The sequence below is a fragment of the Asterias rubens genome, chromosome 11 (assembly GCF_902459465.1).
Source record: "Asterias rubens chromosome 11, eAstRub1.3, whole genome shotgun sequence".
Lineage (NCBI taxonomy): Eukaryota > Metazoa > Echinodermata > Asteroidea > Forcipulatida > Asteriidae > Asterias > Asterias rubens.
Genome location: NC_047072.1, coordinates 10,419,445 through 10,429,629, shown reverse-complemented (window position 1 = coordinate 10,429,629; position 10,185 = coordinate 10,419,445).

Here is a 10,185-nt window from a genome sequence, read left to right as displayed (position 1 = left end):
CATGAAACAATCAATACTGTTTGATAGAAGTCAAATTTGCATGGGGCCGGAGAAAAAAAAAAACTGTGTCAAGTCCTGTGAAAAAAGGGCTCTCTTGTTCAGTAGTTTCTTGATAATTGACCACCGAGTTGCTATGTATGTCAGCGGGCTTACAGAGGTGTAACCCCCCCCCCCCTCTAACTGAAGCTCAATGACACTAGTTTGTTGGCCTAGGCCTAGCCTAGCTTATGCCAAAAGTGCTGCAGTATTGTGGGTATGATACCTTTTTTTTAAATTAACAACTTCCTTTGTCCGTGTCTCACCTCATGCAAGGGTCTTTGAAGAGTGTCTGTTTTTGTGATGTTCCATTAATTTCCAGTGTTTTAGCTATTATAATTCGGTACGATGACAATCAGCTTCTGTGTAATAGACAATGCCCCCCTGACTATCCTACCCAACGGCTGTTCAAAGAGATAAACCGATCATTACAAAAAATACATCAAAAGGGCGATTTAAGTACACTCACGAATCATATTAGTAAGACAGACTTGTAAACAATACACCTTGGAGCCAGAGCCGTGGGTTATTATACGGTCCCAGCGCCGAGACCTGGGGAACATACAAACTTGGGAGCGGCGTAATTGCTTAGGCGCAAACCCTTTTACCGATGCATCGAGGCTCCCTATTAGCACGGCACTGTGAAGTTAAATGTATAAACGCTACCGAGCCAAATCAAACCATTAGCGCGCTGCATGGAAGCGCAGCTACCGCGCTTTTGTAAACGGTTTGCTCTGGGTCACCGTAAAGGCTCGATCCTTCACTCGCGAAAAAAATGATTTTTATGGACGTATTGCAAAGTTCATAAAGGTGACTATAGGGCCTGTGTTACGAAGAAACATTTAATATTCCCTGTTGGCAGGAGACTTGTCGATGAGTCGATAAGTGGTGAGAACAGTAGTCTCGCGCGGAGCAGCAGTCTCGCGAGACAGCCGATTTGCTAGCACCGCGACAGAAATTTAACGGCTTGTCAACAAGTCTATGTTGGCACGCAACAAGGGGGTACAAGGTTAGGTGCTTTGGTATAGAGGATGGTTGCTCATTCTCACCAGAATGTTTGTCTTTAAAAATGTCATTTTTGAGGTTTTTTTTTGGTATTTGAACTACTGGCTGACAAGTTCCAACTACTGACCAAAACAAATTTGTATTTTTTTCTCCTTTTTTCTTTTTTCGTTTCCTTGTAAAAAAAACCGAGTAATTCTAAAACACTTTTAGACCCGATTTAGACCACCAAATTCGGTGTCTTGTTGACGTGCCCTGTCACCGTCTTGTATCGAAACAGAAAATCTCGTGGCACAAAACAGACGTGATGTATACAGTGCTCCCTCCCTTTTTGCTGGGATCCGGAGGCATATTTTTTTTACACCGCAGCGAGGGGTTTTGTGCTGTGTTGTAACTCCCAAATCCTGTTTGGAGGTGAGACTACGTCTCTAACATCGCCGTTATGCACACGTTCCTTCTTAGAGGATTATTTCAGAAAGGGAAAGAAAGCCAGAATTCCATATAATTATTATAACGCCGTTATGCACGCCTCCACCATTGTAGGATTAGTATAACTTGAAAGGAAGAATTCTAGAAAAATTCAAAGGTCATTTCATTCTCTGGACCTTGAGTACTTCCACATTCGGTGTTTGGGGGCAATTCTTCTAATATTTTGTATGTCAAAGAAAGTTTGAAATGAAGAAGAACTTTGTGCCTTTTTTTGTAAACGGACACTGAGAAAAAAAACCTTAGTCTTGATTCTGCAGTCAGACCTATGGCCAGACTATCTGGAACGGACTTGTTCACTGGGACAGACTAACTTTAGTTTACTAGCAGTTTAATCTTAAATGCATGACTATCGTTAAAATCATTTTAAGCAAGCCATGACAATTTGCTATCGTACGGTTTGTCGTTCTGTTTTCTGCGTCTTTGTTTTAACACTAATTTAATTATTTTTCCAGCGGGAATTGCGAACCGCTTTTCGAGTTTTGTATACATCTGTAAATCGTTTAGTTTGAGTCTAAAGGGCGAGATTGGTGTCTGTTTGCTTTTTTGGTGTTTGTTTGTATGTTTGTTTTGTTTGGTTATTATTTTTTGTTGTTGTTTGTTAATCAAATGCAAATCCAACCACTTAATGTCACTGAGCCCTTCGATCATACTGTGCTGAGTCAAATTTACCAGTCATGTTTCATTTTACCATGTATCGGCCTTCTCGTCAACGTCGATGACCTCTTGGTGAACGATAGGTCACAGCCAATAACACTCCAGCGATCTCGACATAGAACAGCACTATCCCCTTTAATTCCCCTTCTCAGAAAAACCGATCGGGAGTAATTTTCTAGCTCCGTGGCCTCTCCCCTCGCATCCAGCAGCCCCGGCGTGGGAGAGAGCAACTTGACCCGGTGTCCAGACTCCGAGCGCCCCGGTAACATCAAGAGTATATACCGCGGTGTTAGGGAGAGGGGTGTGTGTTTGTCATGGGTATGGGGTTTCTCACCTGGGGTGGGTTTATACCCAATGACCAAATGATGAATATACAGGTAAGACCAAATAAAAATAAAAACATGTTTAGCGTCCCTGGCCGCTTCCTTTTTAGAGGCCGTTTTTTTTTTTTTTTTTACTCGAAAGAGGCGAAACATTTTAACGATGAGAAAATTGAAATAGCTGTTGCAAACAACTTACCAACCAAAAGAACCGATGGAATAAATGCAAAAAAAAAAAATAGTTATTGTGGCCCGACGTTTCGACACTAGCAGAGTTTTAGCCTTCGGGAAAGACTCTGCTTATAAAAACTTAACATTTTTAACGATCGCAGACGAACAAAAATTAATTTTGGAAAATAGCCCAGCCGAATATATTTAAAAGTGTGTCGGGCGGCCATTAAAAAAAAAAAAAAAAACTCCCACCCTTTATTCAAAAAGGCAAGACGCTAAACATGTTTTTAGTTTTATTTGGCCTAATGTGCCTATAAAATACAGCCTCTGTGTCTGAGTCGACCACACCTCCCTGATGAATCGCTTTGAATTACCGCCTTCAGGTGGTACCATTGATGCGGTCCACACATGTTTCCGTTGGGATATCCATCCATTTTGTTTTGTTTTTAATAGTTGGTGTTTTTTGTTTAAAGGCACTGGACACTATTGGTAATTACTCAACATAATATTGTTAGCATAAAAACTTACTTGGTAACTAGCAATGGAAAGAGGTTGATAGTTTAAACCATTGTGAGACTCCCTCTGAAGTAACGTAGTTTTTTGAGAAAGAGGTAATCTCTCACTCAAACTATAAAAGACTTCAGGCCTGAAGCCTTTTATTATGCATCCGAAATCACACAAAGTAATGCAACAAGGGTGTTTTTTATCTTCTTTCCGTGTTCTCTCGTGCAAATTCGATGACCAATTGAGCCAACATTTATACAAGTTTGTTATTTGATGCATGTTGGGATACACAAAGTGAGAATACTGGTATTTGACATTATGACCAAACGTGTCCAGTGCCTTTAAATATGGTTTTGTTTTTAAAGGCAGTGGACACTATTTGTAATTACTCAAAATAATTATTAGCATAAAACCTTACTTGGTAACGAGTAATGGGGAGAGGTTGATAGTATAACACATTGTGAGAAACGGCTCCCTCAGTGAAGTAGTTTTCGAGAAAGAAGTAATTTGATTCCTCATTTTAGAATTTGAGGTCTCGAAATAAAGCATCTGAAAGCACACAACTTTGCGTGACAAGGGTATTTTTATTTCATTCATATCTCGCAACTTCGACGACCAATTAAGCTCAAATTTTCATAGGTTTGTTATTTACTGCATATGTTGAGATACAGCAACTGTGAAGACTGGTCTTTGACAATTACCAAAGGTGTCCAGTATCTTTAAGAATAGCAATGTCTTGCTATGATTCCAGATACTGGACGCAGATGCCGACAGTATGTTTTCACCGATCGAAGCCCTTTGAAGTCATCTCGGGTTGTCCCACCCAGCGGTTACTAGTGAACCACCCGGCCAGGGCGTCAGATTCGGCTAATTATTTAGGAAAAGAGTCAGTGTATAATAACCCAAATTATTTCAGCCACATGCAGCCCTTTTCTGTGTTCCATAAAACACTCACTTTGTGATGTGACCTTTGTTTTAAAGGCAGTGGACACTATTAGTAATTACTCAAAATAATTATTGGCATAAAACCTTACTTGGTAAAGAGTAATGGGAAGAGAATGATAGTATAAAACATTGTGAGAAACGGCTCCCTCCGAAGTGACGTAGTTTTCGAGAAAGAAGTCATTTTCCACGAATTTGATTTCGAGACCTCAAGTTTAGAGCTTGAGGTCTCGAAATCAAGCATCTGAAAGCACACAACTTCGTGTGACCGATCGCGCTCAAATTTTCACAGGTTTGTTATTTATGCATTTGTTGAGATACACCAAGTGAGAAGACTGGTCTTTGACAATTACCAATAGTGTCCACTGGCTTTAAAGGCATTTGTTGGTAATTACTCAAAAAGTTAATTACCACTGAAAAAACTTACTTGGCAAAAAAGAGCACTGGAGAGCTGTTGATATTTGCAAACTGTGAAGTAATGTAGTTGGAGAGAAATGGATAATTTTCAACCGAAGATTTGCAACACACACTAACCCAAGTTCTTTGCAAATGCAACACGTTGTATTTTCTAATTTTCTTGCAACTTCGATGACCAATTGGGCCAAATTTGTTCACAGGTCGATGACCAATTGCGCATTACAGGGCAGTGGACACTATTGGTAATTACTCAAACTAACTATTAGCATAAAACCTTACTTGGTGACGAGTAATGGGGAGAGATTGATAGTATAAAACATTGTGAGAAACGGCTCCCTCTGAAGTGCTATAGTTTTCGAGAAAGAAGTAATTTTCCACGAATTTGATATCGAGACTTTGATATCGAAATCAAGCATCTAAACGGACACAACTTCGAGTGACAAGGGTGTTTTTTTTTCTTTCATTACAATCTCGCAAGTTCGTTGACCGATTGAGCTCAAATTATCACAGGTTTGTTATTTTATGCATATGTTGAAGGCTAGTCTTTGACAATTACCAATAGTGTCCACTTCCTTTAAACTTTCTCGTGGTCAGGACGTGAGACGCGTCGAAGAGGAGGTGTTAAAAGGCAGCCGTGACTATATTCCATCCACTTTCATTTCTGCACTACGAAATTGGCACTATCGTATAGTGCTTCCAAATCGGTTAAAACAGGGAGTCCTTAAATAAAAATAAGAAACGTTGTTGAGGATGGCAATTCTCAAGAGCAGAAAATAAATTCATCGGGTATGTGCAGTGCAACAAATTGAAACTAAAAAGTTAGAATTTGAAAATAAGACTATGGGGTAAAGAGAACCAATGCACCGTAGTAGTGGGGATCGGGGATATATTTCATTTAGGGCCTGCATGTGCTTCGTGCAGCAGATGCTCTAATCATTATCACGGTACATGTTTTCTTGAGCAAGCAAAAGCATGCTAATGACATACAGAAGGATTGAGACTTCCTCCCATCCACAAAGAGCAACTAATTGCGAATCTCCAGAGATATTATCCAACCAAGCTAGGGGATTCTAAATCAATTTGAATCCGTCCATTCCCACCTGGCATCTGTTCACAAACTTCTACAATCCAAAAGAGAAACAAATCCGTTTGAAGAAAAAAACATCTACCTTTAGTTTTGATTTTTTCCTAGTGTGTAAAAAAAAAAAAAAAAAAAAAAAAACATGTGGCGAGACTGGACGGGACCCAGACCCTTAACGCCTTAAATTCCAGACCGTTGATCGCTCTTTGATCCCGGGCCGATGTGCCGCCACTCGACACCCCAGTCAATGACTCCCAGCATTTGCTTCGAGTCTCGTAAAACAATTTCAGCCCCTGTTAGCATTATGACATCAATAAAGAAAGAAAAAAAATGAAATATTGGCCAGATGTGAAATTTATAAACAAGTCATATAGCGCGAATGATGCGAGGATTATTATATTATAGCGGTCATGAACCTTTGTTGGTTGTAGACACGTTTACTGCATGGATAATATTATTTGAGTCAGATTTTTTGTCGGATTTCGGCCACTCAACAACGTATGGAGTAGATCTATCAGATTTGGTTACATGGTTACCTGTGATAAGTTTACATTTACAGGGACGTAGGTATTGGACTCCATGCGTATAAAATGTGTACATCAGCTCAATTGGATGAAAACAAATTAATTTTCATTTTATGAAGCAGGCACGATATTTTTCCTATTCTTTTATATTATGTTTTCCGGTTTATTTTTTTTCCCCCTCAGGCAAATCATCAAATTTGCTTTTAAGGATTCCGAAAAGTCTAAAAAGGCATATACAATTTAATAATTACACCAAGGTCTCAATAAAAAGTTCCTAGTTTTCCTCAGGGTCATATACCTAAGAAGGCTGCACTGCAAATGTCTTAAGAAATGTGGCTCATCTCTAACAGACTAGTTTCAAATCCTACTTATCTAAAAAGACTTGTCTTAAAGCCAGTGGACACTATTGGTAATTGTCAAAGACCAGTCTTCTCACTTGGTGTATCTCAACAAATGCATAATTTTTAATAACAAACCTGTGAAAATTTGAGCGCGATCGGTCGTCGGAGTTGCGATACAACTATGAAAGAAAAAACACCCCTGTCACACGAAGTTGTGTGCTTTCAGATGCTTGATTTCGAGACCTCAAGTTTTAAACTTGAGGTCTCGAAATCAAATTCGTGGAAAACTACTTCCTTCTCGAAAAATACGTCACTTCGGAGGGAGCCGTTTCTCACAATGTTTTATACTATCATCCTCTCCCCATTACTCTTTACCAAGTAAGGTTTTATGCGAATAATTATTTTGAGTAATTACCAATAGTGTCCACTGCCTTTAAGCAGCCAATCTTGTAGACTGGGCCTCAGTCTATATCCGCAAGGATCAGGCCGTGCGTATGCGTGCGTTTGTTTGGATTTCAGTCCTCTAGTGAAACAGGCGCACTGTATGCTCAATTTGCATAAGACCTTATCGCAAATACCAATGCGCAAGAGCAGACTGTTGAATGAGGTGCATTGTGGGATATTTATGGATCAAATTTGGATACCAGCTAGACCACAATGCACCTAATTCCAAGCTTTACGCGCGCGCCCCGGTATTTGCGAAAAGGTCTATGCGCCAGATAGGAATTTATTTCGATTCGACACGGTTGGAGAGCGATGTATGGAACCAAGCCGTGCTTCTGCCGAACTGTGATAGCTAAACAAGCAGATTGCTAAAAAAATCTGTCAAGAAGATTGCTGATATTCCAAATTAATACTACATTAAAATGTACCTATTTTGAACTGAACAAAGCCAAAACTGAAATTCACAATTTCGTTTTACTTTCCACTTCACATCATCTCCTGTCTAAAATGAACAAAGAATATGTATGGTTATCAATCACACAAATTTATTGATTATCTGTTGGAATTGAATATACATAATTATGTAAAAGTATGTAAAAGTAGTTAAAGGGAAGGTACACGTTTGGTAATTGTCCAAGACCAGTCTTCTCACTTGGTGTATCCCATCATAGCCATAAAATAACAAGCCTGTGAAAATTTGGGCTCAATTGGTCATCGAAGTTGCAAGCAAATGATGAAAAAAAAAACACCCTTGTTGAACGAATTTGTGTGCTTGCAGATAAGAATAAAATACTTCTAGCTAGAAGTCTTTTATTATTTATGTGAGAAATTACCTCTTTCTCAAAAACTACGTTACTTCAGAGGGAGCCGTTTCCCACAATGTTTTATATTATCAACAGCTCTCCAATGCTCGTTGCCAAGTCAGTTTTTAAGTTAATATTTGTTTTGAGTAATTACCAAACGTGTACCTTCCCTTTATTGGAGAATTATTAAAATCTCCAGTAAACGAACTTATTGATCACAGCTTTACATTGTTTAGGATAAGCCATGGAGGAAGGAAAAGGATAAACTAAGTATACAATACGAACACATTCCGAATGTTGGGGGAAGTGTTGGTTCTTATACCAGCGACTACAGACCATGCGAACTCTGTTTACAATAAGTGTGACGTACATGTTGCGGGTATTCTGGCAGGCAAGTTACTGCACTGATGCGAAAGTTGACATTTTGTGTCATGTAAACTTCCACATAAATCCAAGAGTTATGAAAGTAAAAGCTAGACTACTTTTGAGATGTGTGCCCCCTTTCATCATATCAAAAGTTGATAAGAATCAGCCAGTGCAATCTCCATGAAATATAAAAATGTTATGTTTTCTTCCACGAGCCGTGTACAAATCGTGCCTGCAGGAAGTCTATAGGCTCTTTGGCTCTTTTGTAAACATGTGACGTCACAGGTCACATCGTCTATACCACAATGGTTTTTTATGCTCCACGGAAGCTAATGATTTTTTTTAATTGGGTAGTCCTAAAAAAATCTGTTCTTGTTTTAAAGGCACTGGACACATTATTGCCGAAGATCAGTACTCTCACTTGGAGTTTCCCATAAAATAACAAATCTGTGAAGATAAACATGTTCAAATCAACCGACCCCCTAACCATGAAGTCATTAAAGTTGTTGTTGATGGAAAAGGGATAGTTTAAGGTAGAAATTCAGATAAAAAAACAAAACAAAAAAAACAATTTTAAGGTTTATTTATTATTTTTTTTTTTTATTTTGTGTATAAATACATGCGGGCTAGTGAAAAAAACCTGCGGGCGATCGAGAATTGTGGTTGACTCGCCCGGCGGGCGATTGAAAAAAAAAGTTAAGGGAAACCCCTGTTTTGACTCAATTGGTCATCGAAGTTGCAAGACAACAACGAAAGATTTGGTTTTGTAATTATAGGTAGTCTTTCACTTCTTACTTTACATGATTAGCAAGTCAAGAGTGAAAAGGACATCCATTTAACATCCCCGGGAATGGGAACTTCCTCAGGAAATTCGTCTAGGTGTGAACAGGGTCATCAATCGTTTTACCACCCAGTTTATAGTTCCTTCATCCAGGGTTAGAGCACGGGAGGGGCAAACAGGGAGGGCCTTCCAGTAGTTGCAGTGTGAAACGATCATAAAACCTTTCTTGATTACGGGTAATGGGGAGAGGTTGATAGTACAAAACATTGTGAGAAACGGCTCCCTCTGAAGTGCCATACATGTAGTTTTCGAGAAAGAAGTAATTTTCCACGAATTTGATTTCGAGACCTCAGATTTAGAATTTGAGGTATCGAAATCAACCATCTAAATGCACACAACTTCGAGTGACAAGGGTGTTTTTTCTTTCATTATTGGCTCGCAACTTCGACGACCAATTGAGCTCAATTGTTCACAGGTTTGTTATTTTATGCACATGTTGAGATACACGAAATGAGCAAACTGGTCTTTGACAATTACCAATAGTGTCCACTGTCTTTAAAATTGAAACCATTGATTATGCATACAAACACTGCAAAAAAATGCTTTGTCTCTACAATCTATATATATTTAAACGCAACTAACTTTGACCACCAATTGAGTCCAAACTTTCACAAGTTTATAACAAGTTTGTTATTTTATGAATACGTTGAGATGCAACAAGTAAGAATACTGGTATTTGACAATTACCAAATGTGTCAAGTGCCCGGGTCAAATAGAGACAAATTAAACTTAAGAAAATAAATCAGACCATTTGCAACCACATACCATAAAATAACATCATTTATAGAAGCCATATTGAAATGTTATTTTATTTTATATTTTATATTAAAATGCTTTGGTAAAAACTTATCTTACTTCCACCCTTCCCGCTCCCCCAAAAATGTGGAAAAAAAAAAAAAATGCGGAACAACCGGATGGTCTGGAAAACCTTCCACAGCAGATAACCAGCGCACAACTCAACTCACATATTGGCCCTGGTCGGGTATCGAACCAGGGTCACCTTGGTGAGAGGCGAGCGCTTTACGCACAAGCCAACCGAGCCCCTTGTTAAAGATAAAAAGGTTTTGGGCCCTGGGGGAGAAACGTTAGAGGATGGCTCCCCCGCCCCCCTTCACTCACTTTGAAAATGTTAACATTATTTTTTAGATATTAGAATGATTAGACCCAAACCTCAACTTGTATAGATTTAGTGCCTCTCAGGCAGTATCTGGGGATACATTCCCCCCACACCCCCCCACCCCACCCCCCAC